This window comes from Phyllobates terribilis, unplaced genomic scaffold (assembly GCF_046119375.1).
Source record: "Phyllobates terribilis strain yellow unplaced genomic scaffold, ASM4611937v1 Scaffold_7__3_contigs__length_470593459, whole genome shotgun sequence".
NCBI classification, from domain to species: domain Eukaryota; kingdom Metazoa; phylum Chordata; class Amphibia; order Anura; family Dendrobatidae; genus Phyllobates; species Phyllobates terribilis.
The window spans coordinates 194520120-194536774 of NW_027362767.1; positions in this window are offsets into that span (position 1 = coordinate 194520120).

A 16655-nucleotide genomic window follows, 5' to 3' on the forward strand; every position below is an offset into this window, starting at 1 on the left:
CAGCACTGTGACGTTATCCCACTATACTACACAATCCACAGCACTGTGACATTATCCCACTATACTACACAATGCACAGCACTGTGACATTATCCCACTATACTACACAATCCACAGCACTGTGACATTATCCCACTATACTACACAATCCACAGCACTGTGACGTTATCCCACTATACTACACAATCCACAGCACTGTGACATTATCCCACTATACTACACAATCCACAGCACTGTGACATTATCCCACTATACTACACAATGCACAGCACTGTGACATTATCCCACTATACTACACAATCCACAGCACTGTGACATTATCCCACTATACTACACAATCCACAGCACTGTGACATTATCCCACTATACTACACAATGCACAGCACTGTGACATTATCCCACTATACTACACAATCCACTGCACTGTGACATTATCCCACTATACTACACAATCCACAGCACTGTGACGTTATCCCACTATACTACACAATCCACAGCACTGTGACATTATCCCACTATACTACACAATGCACAGCACCGTGACGTTATCTCACTATACTACACAATGCACAGCACCGTGACATTATCCCACTATACTACACAATCCACAGCACTGTGACATTATCCCACTATACTACACAATCCACAGCACTGTGACATTATCCCACTATACTACACAATCCACAGCACTGTGGCCTTATCCCACTATACTACACAATGCACAGCACTGTGACATTATCCCACTATACTACACAATCCACAGCACTGTGACATTATCCCACTATACTACACAATCCACAGCACTGTGACGTTATCCCACTATACTACACAATGCACAGCACTGTGACATTATCCCACTATACTACACAATCCACAGCACTGTGACATTATCCCACTATACTACACAATCCACAGCACTGTGACATTATCCCACTATACTACACAATGCACAGCACTGTGACATTATCCCACTTTACTACACAATCCACAGCACTGTGACATTATCCCACTATACTACACAATCCACAGCAGTGTGACGTTATCCCACTATTCTACACAATCCACAGCACTGTGACATTATCCCACTATACTACACAATGCACAGCACCGTGACGTTATCTCACTATACTACACAATGCACAGCACCGTGACGTTATCTCACTATACTACACAATCCACAGCACTGTGCCGTTATCCCACTATACTACACAATGCACAGCACTGTGCCGTTATCCCACAATACTACACAATGCACAGCACCGTGATGTTATCTCACTATACTACACAATGCACAGCACTGTGCCGTTATCCCACTATACTACACAATGCACAGCACCGTGACGCTATCTCACTATACTACACAATGCACTGCACTGTGACGTTATCCCACTATACTACACAATGCACAGCACTGTGACGTTATCTCACTATACTACACAATGCACAGCACCGTGACGTTATCTCACTATACTACACAATGCACAGCACTGTGACGTTATCCCACTATACTTCACAATGCACAGCACCGTGACTTTATCCCACTATACTACACAATCCTCAGCACTGTGACGTTATCCCACTATACTACACAATCCACAGCACCGTGACTTTATCCCACTATACTTCACAATCCACAGCACCGTGACTTTATCCCACTATACTACACAATCCACAGCACCGTGACTTTATCCCACTATACTACACAATCCACAGCACCGTGACGTTATCCCACTATACTACACAATCCACAGCACTGTGACGTTATCCCACTATACTTCACAATGCACAGCACCGTGACATTATCCCACTATACTACACAATCCACAGCACTGTGACGTTATCCCACTATACTACACAATACACAGCACCGTGACTTTATCCCACTATACTTCACAATCCACAACACCGTGACTTTATCCCACTATACTACACAATCCACAGCACTGTGACGTTATCCCACTATACTACACAATCCACAGCACCGTGACTTTATCCCACTATACTACACAATCCACAGGACTGTGCCGTTATCTCACTATACTACACATTCCACAGCACTGTGACGTTATCCCACTATACTACACAATACACAGCACCGTGACTTTATCCCACTATACTTCACAATCCACAGCACCGTGACTTTATCCCACTATACTACACAATCCTCCGCACTGTGACGTTATCCCACTATACTACACAATACACAGCACCGTGACTTTATCCCACTATACTTCACAATCCACAACACCGTGACTTTATCCCACTATACTACACAATCCACAGCACTGTGACGTTATCCCACTATACTACACAATCCACAGCACCGTGACTTTATCCCACTATACTACACAATCCACAGCACTGTGCCGTTATCTCACTATACTACACATTCCACAGCACTGTGACGTTATCCCACTATACTACACAATACACAGCACCGTGACTTTATCCCACTATACTTCACAATCCACAGCACCGTGACTTTATCCCACTATACTACACAATCCACAGCACTGTGACTTTATCCCACTATACTACACAATCCACAGCACCGTGACATTATCCCACTATACTACACAATCCACAGCACTGTGACGTTATCCCTCTATACTACACAATGCACAGTACTGTGGCGTTATCCCACTATACTACACAATCCACAGCACTGTGACGTTATCCCACTATACTACACAATGCACAGCACTGTGACATTATCCCACTATACTACACATTGCACAGTACTGTGGCGTTATCCCACTATACTACACAATGCACAGCACTGTGACATTATCCCACTATACTACACATTGCACAGCACTGTGACATTATCCCACTATACTACACAATGCACTGCACCGTGGCGTTATCCCACTATACTACACAATGCACAGTACTGTGGCGTTATCCCACTATACTACACAATGCACAGCACTGTGGCGTTATCCCACTATACTACACAATGCACAGCACTGTGACATTATCCCACTATACTACACAATCCACAGCACTGTGACATTATCCCACTATACTACACAATGCACAGCACTGTGACATTATCCCACAACACTACACAATGCACAGCACTGTGACATTATCCCACAACACTACACAATCCACAGCACTGTGATGTTATCCCACTATACTACACAATCCACAGCACTGTGGCGTTATCCCACTATACTACACAATGCACAGCACTGTGACGTTATCCCACAATACTACACAATCCACAGCACTGTGGCGTTATCTCACTATACTGCACAATGCACAGCACTGTGACGTTATCCCAATATACTACACAATCCACAGCACTGTGCCGTTATCTCACTATACTACACAATGCACAGCACTGTGACGTTATCCCACTATACTACACAATCCACAGCACTGTGACATTATCCCACTATACTACACAATCCACAGCACTGTGACATTATCCCACTATACTACACAATCCACAGCACTGTGGCCTTATCCCACTATACTACACAATGCACAGCACTGTGACATTATCCCACTATACTACACAATCCACAGCACTGTGACATTATCCCACTATACTACACAATCCACAGCACTGTGACGTTATCCCACTATACTACACAATGCACAGCACTGTGACATTATCCCACTATACTACACAATCCACAGCACTGTGACATTATCCCACTATACTACACAATCCACAGCACTGTGACATTATCCCACTATACTACACAATGCACAGCACTGTGACATTATCCCACTATACTACACAATCCACAGCACTGTGACATTATCCCACTATACTACACAATCCACAGCACTGTGACGTTATCCCACTATACTACACAATCCACAGCACTGTGACATTATCCCACTATACTACACAATGCACAGCACCGTGACGTTATCTCACTATACTACACAATGCACAGCACCGTGACGTTATCTCACTATACTACACAATCCACAGCACTGTGCCGTTATCCCACTATACTACACAATGCACAGCACTGTGCCGTTATCCCACAATACTACACAATGCACAGCACCGTGATGTTATCTCACTATACTACACAATGCACAGAACTGTGCCGTTATCCCACTACACTACACAATGCACAGCACCGTGACGTTATCTCACTATACTACACAATGCACTGCACTGTGACGTTATCCCACTATACTACACAATGCACAGCACTGTGACGTTATCTCACTATACTACACAATGCACAGCACCGTGACGTTATCTCACTATACTACACAATGCACAGCACCGTGACTTTATCCCACTATACTACACAATCCACAGCACTGTGACGTTATCCCACTATACTACACAATCCACAGCACTGTGACGTTATCCCACTATACTTCACAATGCACAGCACCGTGACGTTATCTCACTATACTACACAATGCACTGCACTGTGACGTTATCCCACTATACTACACAATGCACAGCACCGTGACTTTATCCCACTATACTACACAATCCACAGCACTGTGACGTTATCCCACTATACTACACAATCCACAGCACTGTGACGTTATCCCACTATACTTCACAATGCACAGCACCGTGACATTATCCCACTATACTACACAATCCTCAGCACTGTGACGTTATCCCACTATACTACACAATCCACAGCACCGTGACTTTATCCCACTATACTTCACAATCCACAGCACCGTGACTTTATCCCACTATACTACACAATCCACAGCACCGTGACTTTATCCCACTATACTACACAATCCACAGCACCGTGACGTTATCCCACTGTACTACACAATCCACAGCACTGTGACGTTATCCCACTATACTTCACAATGCACAGCACCGTGACATTATCCCACTATACTACACAATCCTCAGCACTGTGACGTTATCCCACTATACTACACAATACACAGCACCGTGACTTTATCCCACTATACTTCACAATCCACAGCACCGTGACTTTATCCCAGTATACTACACAATCCACAGCACTGTGACGTTATCCCACTATACTACACAATCCACAGCACCGTGACTTTATCCCACTATACTACACATTCCACAGCACTGTGCCGTTATCTCACTATACTACACATTCCACAGCACTGTGACGTTATCCCACTATACTACACAATACACAGCACCGTGACTTTATCCCACTATACTTCACAATCCACAGCACCGTGACTTTATCCCACTATACTACACAATCCACAGCACTGTGACTTTATCCCACTATACTACACAATCCACAGCACCGTGACATTATCCCACTATACTACACAATACACAGCACTGTGACGTTATCCCTCTATACTACACAATGCACAGTACTGTGGCGTTATCCCACTATACTACACAATCCACAGCACTGTGACGTTATCCCACTATACTACACAATGCACAGCACTGTGACATTATCCCACTATACTACACAATCCACAGTACTGTGGCGTTATCCCACTATACTACACAATGCACAGCACTGTGACATTATCCCACTATACTACACATTGCACAGCACTGTGACATTATCCCACTATACTACACAATGCACAGCACCGTGGCGTTATCCCACTATACTACACAATGCACAGTACTGTGGCGTTATCCCACTATACTACACAATGCACAGCACTGTGACGTTATCCCACTATACTACACAATGCACAGCACAATGATATTATCCCACTATACTACACAATGCACAGCACCGTGGCGTTATCCCACTATACTACACAATGCACAGTACTGTGGCGTTATCCCACTATACTACACAATGCACAGCACTGTGGCGTTATCCCACTATACTACACAATGCACAGCACTGTGACATTATCCCACTATACTACACAATCCACAGCACTGTGACATTATCCCACTATACTACACAATGCACAGCACTGTGACATTATCCCACAACACTACACAATGCACAGCACTGTGACATTATCCCACAACACTACACAATCCACAGCACTGTGACGTTATCCCACTATACTACACAATCCACAGCACTGTGGCGTTATCCCACTATACTACACAATGCACAGCACTGTGACGTTATCCCACAATACTACACAATCCACAGCACTGTGGCGTTATCTCACTATACTACACAATGCACAGCACTGTGACGTTATCCCAATATACTACACAATCCACAGCACCGTGACGTTATCCCACTATACTACACAATGCACAGCACTGTGACGTTATCCCACTATACTACACAATGCACAGCACTGTGACGTTATCCCACTATACTACACAATGCACAGCACTGTGACATTATCCCACTATACTACACAATCCACAGCACTGTGGCGTTATCCCACTATACTACACAATGCACAGCACTGTGACGTTATCCCACTATACTACACAATCCACAGCACTGTGGCGTTATCTCACTATACTACACAATGCACAGCACTGTGAAGTTATCCCAATATACTACACAATCCACAGCACTGTGCCGTTATCTCACTATACTACACAATGCACAGCACTGTGGCGTTATCCCACTATACTACACAATGCACAGCACTGTGACATTATCCCACTATACTACACAATGCACAGTACTGTGGCGTTATCCCACTATACTACACAATGCACAGTACTGTGGCGTTATCCCACTATACTACACAATCCACAGCACTGTGACGTTATCCCACTATACTACACAATGCACAGCACTGTGACATTATCCCACTATACTACACAATGCACAGCACTGTTACATTATCCCACTATACTACACAATGCACAGCACTGTGACATTATCCCACAACACTACACAATGCACAGCACTGTGACATTATCCCACTATACTACACAATGCACAGCACTGTTACATTATCCCACTATACTACACAATGCACAGCACTGTGACATTATCCCACAACACTACACAATGCACAGCACTATGACGTTATCCCACTATACTACACAATGCAGAGCACCGTGACGTTATCCCACTATACTACACAATGCACAGCACCGTGACGTTATCCCACTATACTACACAATGCACAGCACTGTGCCGTTATCTCACTATACTACACAATGCAGAGCACCGTGACGTTATCCCACTATACTACACAATGCACAGCACCGTGACGTTATCCCACTATACTACACAATGCACAGCACTGTGGCGTTATCTCACTATACTACACAATGCACAGCACTGTGACGTTATCCCACTATACTACACAATGCACAGCACCGTGACGTTATCCCACTATACTACACAATGCACAGCACTGTGCCGTTATCTCACTATACTACACAATGCAGAGCACCGTGACGTTATCCCACTATACTACACAATCCACAGCACTGTGCCGTTATCTCACTATACTACACAATGCACAGCACTGTGACGTTATCCCACTATACTACACTATCCACAGCACCGTGCCGTTATCCCACTATACTACACAATCCACAGCACCGTGACGTTATCCCACTATACTACACTATCCACAGCACCGTGACGTTATCCCACTATACTACACAATGCACAGCACTGTGACGTTATCCCACTATACTACACTATCCACAGCACCGTGCCGTTATCCCACTATACTACACAATCCACAGCACCGTGACGTTATCCCACTATACTACACAATCCACAGCACCGTGACGTTATCCCACTATACTACACTATCCACAGCACTGTGACGTTATCCCACTATACTACACAATCCAAAACACTGTGCCGTTATCTCACTATACTACACAATGCACAGCACTGTGACGTTATCCCACTATACTACACAATCCAAAACACTGTGCCGTTATCTCACTATACTACACAATGCACAGCACTGTGACGTTATCCCACTATACTACACAATGCACAGCACCGTGAAGTTATCCCACTATACTACACAATGCACAGCACTGTGACGTTATCCCACTATACTACACAATCCACAGCACCATGACGTTATCCCACTATACTACACAATGCACAGCACTGTGACGTTATCTCACTATGCTACACAATGCACAGCACTGTGACGTTATCCCACTATACTACACAATGCAGAGCACCGTGACGTTATCCCACTATACTACACAATGCAGAGCACCGTGACGTTATCCCACTATACTACACAATCCACAGCACTGTGGCGTTATCTCACTATACTACACAATGCACAGCACTGTGACGTTATCCCACTATACTACACAATGCACAGCACCGTGACGTTATCCCACTATACTACACAATGCACAGCACTGTGCCGTTATCTCACTATACTACACAATGCACAGCACTGTGACGTTATCCCACTATACTACACTATCCACAGCACCGTGCCGTTATCCCACTATACTACACAATCCACAGCACCGTGACGTTATCCCACTATACTACACTATCCACAGCACCGTGACGTTATCCCACTATACTACACAATCCAAAACACTGTGCCGTTATCTCACTATACTACACAATGCACAGCACTGTGACGTTATCCCACTATACTACACAATGCACAGCACTGTGACGTTATCCCACTATACTACACAATGCACAGCACCGTGACGTTATCCCACAAAACTACACAATGCACAGCACCGTGACGTTATCCCACTATACTACACAATCCAAAACACTGTGCCGTTATCCCACTATACTACACAATCCACAGCACTGTGCCGTTATCCCACTATACTACACAATGCACAGCACCGTGACGTTATCCCACAACACTACACAATGCACAGCACTGTGACGTTATCCCACTATACTACACAATGCACAGCACTGTGCCGTTATCTCACTATACTACACAATGCACAGCACTGTGACGTTATCCCACTATACTACACAATCCACAGCACCGTGCCGTTATCCCACTATACTACACAATCCACAGCACCGTGACGTTATCCCACTATACTACACTATCCACAGCACCGTGACGTTATCCCACTATACTACACAATCCAAAACACTGTGCCGTTATCTCACTATACTACACAATGCACAGCACTGTGACGTTATCCCACTATACTACACAATGCACAGCACCGTGACGTTATCCCACTATACTACACAATCCAAAACACTGTGCCGTTATCTCACTATACTACACAATGCACAGCACTGTGACGTTATCCCACTATACTACACAATGCACAGCACCGTGACGTTATCCCACTATACTACACAATCCACAGAACTGTGACGTTATCCCACTATACTACACAATGCACAGCACCGTGACGTTATCCCACTATACTACACAATCCACAGAACTGTGACGTTATCCCACTATACTACACAATGCACAGCACTGTGACGTTATCCCACTATACTACACAATCCACAGCACTGTGACGTTATCCCACTATACTACACAATGCACAGCACTGTGACGTTATCCCACTATACTACACATTCCACAGCACTGTGGCGTTATCCCACTATACTACACAATCCACAGCACTGTGGCGTTATCCCACTATACTACACAATGCACAACACCGTGACGTTATCCCACTATACTACACAATGCACAGCACTGTGACGTTATCCCACTATACTACACAATGCACAGCACCGTGACGTTATCCCACTATACTACACAATCCACAGAACTGTGACGTTATCCCACTATACTACACAATGCACAGCACTGTGACGTTATCCCACTATACTACACAATCCACAGCACTGTGACATTATCCCACTATACTTCACAATGCACAGCACCGTGACTTTATCCCACTATACTACACAATCCACAGAACTGTGACATTATCCCACTATACTACACAATGCACAGCACTGTGACGTTATCCCACTATACTACACAATCCACAGCACTGTGACGTTATCCCACTATACTTCACAATGCACAGCACCGTGACTTTATCCCACTATACTACACAATCCACAGCACTGTGACGTTATCCCACTATACTACACAATCCACAGCACTGTGACGTTATCCCACTATACTACACAATCCACAGCACTGTGACGTTATCCCACTATACTTCACAATGCACAGCACCGTGACTTTATCCCACTATACTACACAATCCACAGCACTGTGACGTTATCCCACTATACTACACAATCCACAGCACCGTGACTTTATCCCACTATACTTCACAATCCACAGCACCGTGACTTTATCTCACTATACTACACAATCCACAGCACTGTGACGTTATCCCACTATACTACACAATCCACAGCACCGTGACTTTATCCCACTATACTACACAATCCACAGCACTGTGCCGTTATCTCACTATACTACACAATCCACAGCACTGTGACTTTATCCCTCTATACTACACAATGCACAGTACTGTGGCGTTATCCCACTATACTACACAATGCACAGCACCGTGACATTATCCCACTATACTACACAATCCACAGCACTGTGACGTTATCCCACTATACTACACAATCCACAGCACCGTGACTTTATCCCACTATACTTCACAATCCACAGCACCGTGACTTTATCTCACTATACTACACAATCCACAGCGCTGTGACGTTATCCCACTATACTACACAATCCACAGCACCGTGACTTTATCCCACTATACTACACAATCCACAGCACTGTGCCGTTATCTCACTATACTACACAATCCACAGCACTGTGACTTTATCCCTCTATACTACACAATGAACAGTACTGTGACGTTATCCCACTATACTACGCAATGCACAGCACTGTGACATTATCCCACTATACTACACAATGCACAGCACCGTGACGTTATCCCACTATACTACACAATGCACAGCACTGTGACATTATCCCACTATACTACACAATGCACAGCATTGTGACATTATCCCACAACACTACACAATGCACAGCACTGTGACATTATCCCACAACACTACACAATGCACAGCACTGTGACGTTATCCCACTATACTACACAATGCACAGCACTGTGCCGTTATCTCACTATACTACACAATGCACAGCACTGTGACGTTATCCCACTATACTACACAATCCACAGCACCGTGCCGTTATCCCACTATACTACACAATCCACAGCACCGTGACGTTATCCCACTATACTACACTATCCACAGCACCGTGACGTTATCCCACTATACTACACAATCCAAAACACTGTGCCGTTATCTCACTATACTACACAATGCACAGCACTGTGACGTTATCCCACTATACTACACAATGCACAGCACTGTGCCGTTATCTCACTATACTACACAATGCACAGCACTGTGACGTTATCCCACTATACTACACAATGCACAGCACCGTGACGTTATCCCACTATACTACACAATCCAAAACACTGTGCCGTTATCTCACTATACTACACAATGCACAGCACTGTGACGTTATCCCACTATACTACACAATGCACAGCACCGTGACGTTATCCCACTATACTACACAATGCACAGCACCGTGACGTTATCCCACTATACTACACAATCCACAGAACTGTGACGTTATCCCACTATACTACACAATGCACAGCACTGTGACGTTATCCCACTATACTACACAATCCACAGCACTGTGACGTTATCCCACTATACTACACAATGCACAGCACTGTGACGTTATCCCACTATACTACACATTCCACAGCACTGTGGCGTTATCCCACTATACTACACAATCCACAGCACTGTGGCGTTATCCCACTATACTACACAATGCACAACACCGTGACGTTATCCCACTATACTACACAATGCACAGCACTGTGACGTTATCCCACTATACTACACAATGCACAGCACCGTGACGTTATCCCACTATACTACACAATCCACAGAACTGTGACGTTATCCCACTATACTACACAATGCACAGCACTGTGACGTTATCCCACTATACTACACAATCCACAGCACTGTGACATTATCCCACTATACTTCACAATGCACAGCACCGTGACTTTATCCCACTATACTACACAATCCACAGAACTGTGACATTATCCCACTATACTACACAATGCACAGCACTGTGAAGTTATCCCACTATACTACACAATCCACAGCACTGTGACGTTATCCCACTATACTACACAATCCACAGCACTGTGACGTTATCCCACTATACTTCACAATGCACAGCACCGTGACTTTATCCCACTATACTACACAATCCACAGCACTGTGACGTTATCCCACTATACTACACAATCCACAGCACCGTGACTTTATCCCACTATACTTCACAATCCACAGCACCGTGACTTTATCTCACTATACTACACAATCCACAGCACTGTGACGTTATCCCACTATACAACACAATCCACAGCACCGTGACTTTATCCCACTATACTACACAATCCACAGCACTGTGCCGTTATCTCACTATACTACACAATCCACAGCACTGTGACTTTATCCCTCTATACTACACAATGCACAGTACTGTGGCGTTATCCCACTATACTACACAATGCACAGCACCGTGACATTATCCCACTATACTACACAATCCACAGCACTGTGACGTTATCCCACTATACTACACAATCCACAGCACCGTGACTTTATCCCACTATACTTCACAATCCACAGCACCGTGACTTTATCTCACTATACTACACAATCCACAGCGCTGTGACGTTATCCCACTATACTACACAATCCACAGCACCGTGACTTTATCCCACTATACTACACAATCCACAGCACTGTGCCGTTATCTCACTATACTACACAATCCACAGCACTGTGACTTTATCCCTCTATACTACACAATGAACAGTACTGTGACGTTATCCCACTATACTACGCAATGCACAGCACTGTGACATTATCCCACTATACTACACAATGCACAGCACCGTGACGTTATCCCACTATACTACACAATGCACAGCACTGTGACATTATCCCACTATGCTACACAATGCACAGCACTGTGACATTATCCCACTATACTACACAATGCACAGCACTGTGACATTATCCCACTATACTACACAATGCACAGCATTGTGACATTATCCCACAACACTACACAATGCACAGCACTGTGACATTATCCCACAACACTACACAATCCACAGCACTGTGACGTTATCCCACTATACTACACAATCCACAGCACTGTGGCGTTATCCCACTATACTACACAATGCACAGCACTGTGACGTTATCCCACTATACAACACAATCCACAGCACTGTGACGTTATCTCACTATACTACACATTGCACAGCACCGTGACATTATCCCACTATACTACACAATCCACAGCACTGTGACGTTATCCCACTATACTACACAATCCACAGCACTGTGCCGTTATCTCACTATACTACACAATGCACAGCACTGTGACGTTATCCCACTATACTACACAATGCACAGCACTGTGGCGTTATCCCACTATACTACACAATGCACAGCACTGTGACATTATCCCACTATACTACACAATGCACAGTACTGTGGCGTTATCCCACTATACTACACAATGCACAGTACTGTGGTGTTATCCCACTATACTACACAATGCACAGCACTGTGACATTATCCCACTATACTACACAATGCACAGCACTGTGACATTATCCCACTATACTACACAATGCACAGCACTGTGACATTATCCCACAACACTACACAATGCACAGCACTGTGACATTATCCCACAACACTACACAATCCACAGCACTGTGGCGTTATCCCACTATACTACACAATCCACAGCACTGTGGCGTTATCCCAGTATACTACACAATGCACAGCACTGTGACGTTATCCCAATATACTACACAATCCACAGCACTGTGGCGTTATCCCAGTATACTACACAATGCACAGCACTGTGACGTTATCCCACTATACTACACAATCCACAGCACTGTGGCGTTATCCCAGTATACTACACAATGCACAGCACTGTGGCGTTATCCCAATATACTACACAATCCACAGCACTGTGATGTTATCCCACTATACTACACAATGCACAGCACTGTGACGTTATCCCACTATACTACACAATCCACAGCACTGTGGCGTTATCCCAGTATACTACACAATGCACAGCACTGTGACGTTATCCCAATATACTACACAATCCACAGCACTGTGCCGTTATCTCACTATACTACACAATGCACAGCACTGTGACGTTATCCCACTATACTACACAATGCACAGCACTGTGACATTATCCCACTATACTACACAATCCACAGCACTGTGGCGTTATCCCACTATACTACACAATGCACAGCACTGTGACGTTATCCCACTATACTACACAATCCACAGCACTGTGGCGTTATCTCACTATACTACACAATGCACAGCACTGTGACGTTATCCCAATATACTACACAATCCACAGCACTGTGCCGTTATCTCACTATACTACACAATGCACAGCACTGTGCCGTTATCCCACTATACTACACAATGCACAGCACTGTGACATTATCCCACTATACTACAAAATGCACAGTACGGTGGCGTTATCCCACTATACTACACAATGCACAGTACTGTGGCGTTATCCCACTATTCTACACAATGCACAGCACTGTGACATTATCCCACTATACTACACAATGCACAGCACTGTGACATTATCACACTATACTACACAATCCACAGCACTGTGACATTATCCCACAACACTACACAATGCACAGCACTGTGATATTATCCCACAACACTACACAATCCACAGCACTGTGACGTTATCCCACTATACTACACAATCCACAGCACTGTGGCGTTATCCCTCTATAATACACAATGCACAGCACTGTGACGTTATCCCACTATACTACACAATCCACAGCACTGTGGCGTTATCTCACTATACTACACAATGCACAGCACTGTGACGTTATCCCAATATACTACACAATCCACAGCACTGTGGCGTTATCTCACTATACTACACAATGCACAGCACTGTGACGTTATCCCAATATACTACACAATCCACAGCACTGTGCCGTTATCTCACTATACTACACAATGCACAGCACTGTGGCCTTATCCCACTATACTACACAATGCACAGCACTGTGACATTATCCCACTATACTACACAATGCACAGTACGGTGGCGTTATCCCACTATACTACACAATGCACAGTACTGTGGCGTTATCCCACTATACTACACAATGCACAGCACTGTGACATTATCTCACTATACTACACAATGCACAGCACTGTGACAATATCACACTATACTACACAATCCACAGCACTGTGACATTATCCCACAACACTACACAATGCACAGCACTGTGATATTATCCCACAACACTACACAATCCACAGCACTGTGACGTTATCCCACTATACTACACAATCCACAGCACTGTGGCGTTATCCCTCTATAATACACAATGCACAGCACTGTGACGTTATCCCACTATACTACACAATCCACAGTACTGTGACGTTATCCCACTATACTACACAATCCACAGCACTGTGGCGTTATCTCACTATACTACACAATGCACAGCACTGTGACGTTATCCCAATATACTACACAATCCACAGCACTGTGATGTTATCCCACTATACTACACAATGCACAGCACTGTGACGTTATCCCACTATACTACACAATCCACAGCACTGTGACGTTATCCCACTATACTACACAATCCACAGCACTGTGACGTTATCCCACTATACTACACAATCCACAGCACTGTGCCGTTATCTCACTATACTACACAATGCACAGCACTGTGACGTTATCCCACTATACTACACAATCCACAGCACTGTGCCGTTATCTCACTATACTACACAATGCACAGCACTGTGACGTTATCCCACTATACTACACAATGCACAGCACTGTGACGTTATCCCACTATACTACACAATCCACAGCACTGTGACGTTATCCCACTATACTACACAATGCACAGCACTGTGACGTTATCCCACTATACTACACAATGCACAGCACTGTGACGTTATCCCACTATACTACACAATGCACAGCACCGTGACGTTATCCCACTATACTACACAATCCACAGCACTGTGACGTTATCCCACTATACTACACAATGCACAGCACCGTGACGTTATCCCACTATACTACACAATGCACAGCACTGTGACGTTATCTCACTATGCTACACAATGCACAGCACTGTGACGTTATCCCACTATACTACACAATGCAGAGCACCGTGACGTTATCCCACTATACTACACAATGCAGAGCACCGTGACGTTATCCCACTATACTACACAATCCACAGCACTGTGGCGTTATCTCACTATACTACACAATGCACAGCACTGTGACGTTATCCCACTATACTACACAATGCACAGCACCGTGACGTTATCCCACTATACTACACAATGCACAGCACTGTGCCGTTATCTCACTATACTACACAATGCACAGCACTGTGACGTTATCCCACTATACTACACTATCCACAGCACCGTGCCGTTATCCCACTATACTACACAATCCACAGCACCGTGACGTTATCCCACTATACTACACAATCCACAGCACCGTGACGTTATCCCACTATACTACACAATCCAAAACACTGTGCCGTTATCTCACTATACTACACAATGCACAGCACTGTGACGTTATCCCACTATACTACACAATGCACAGCACTGTGA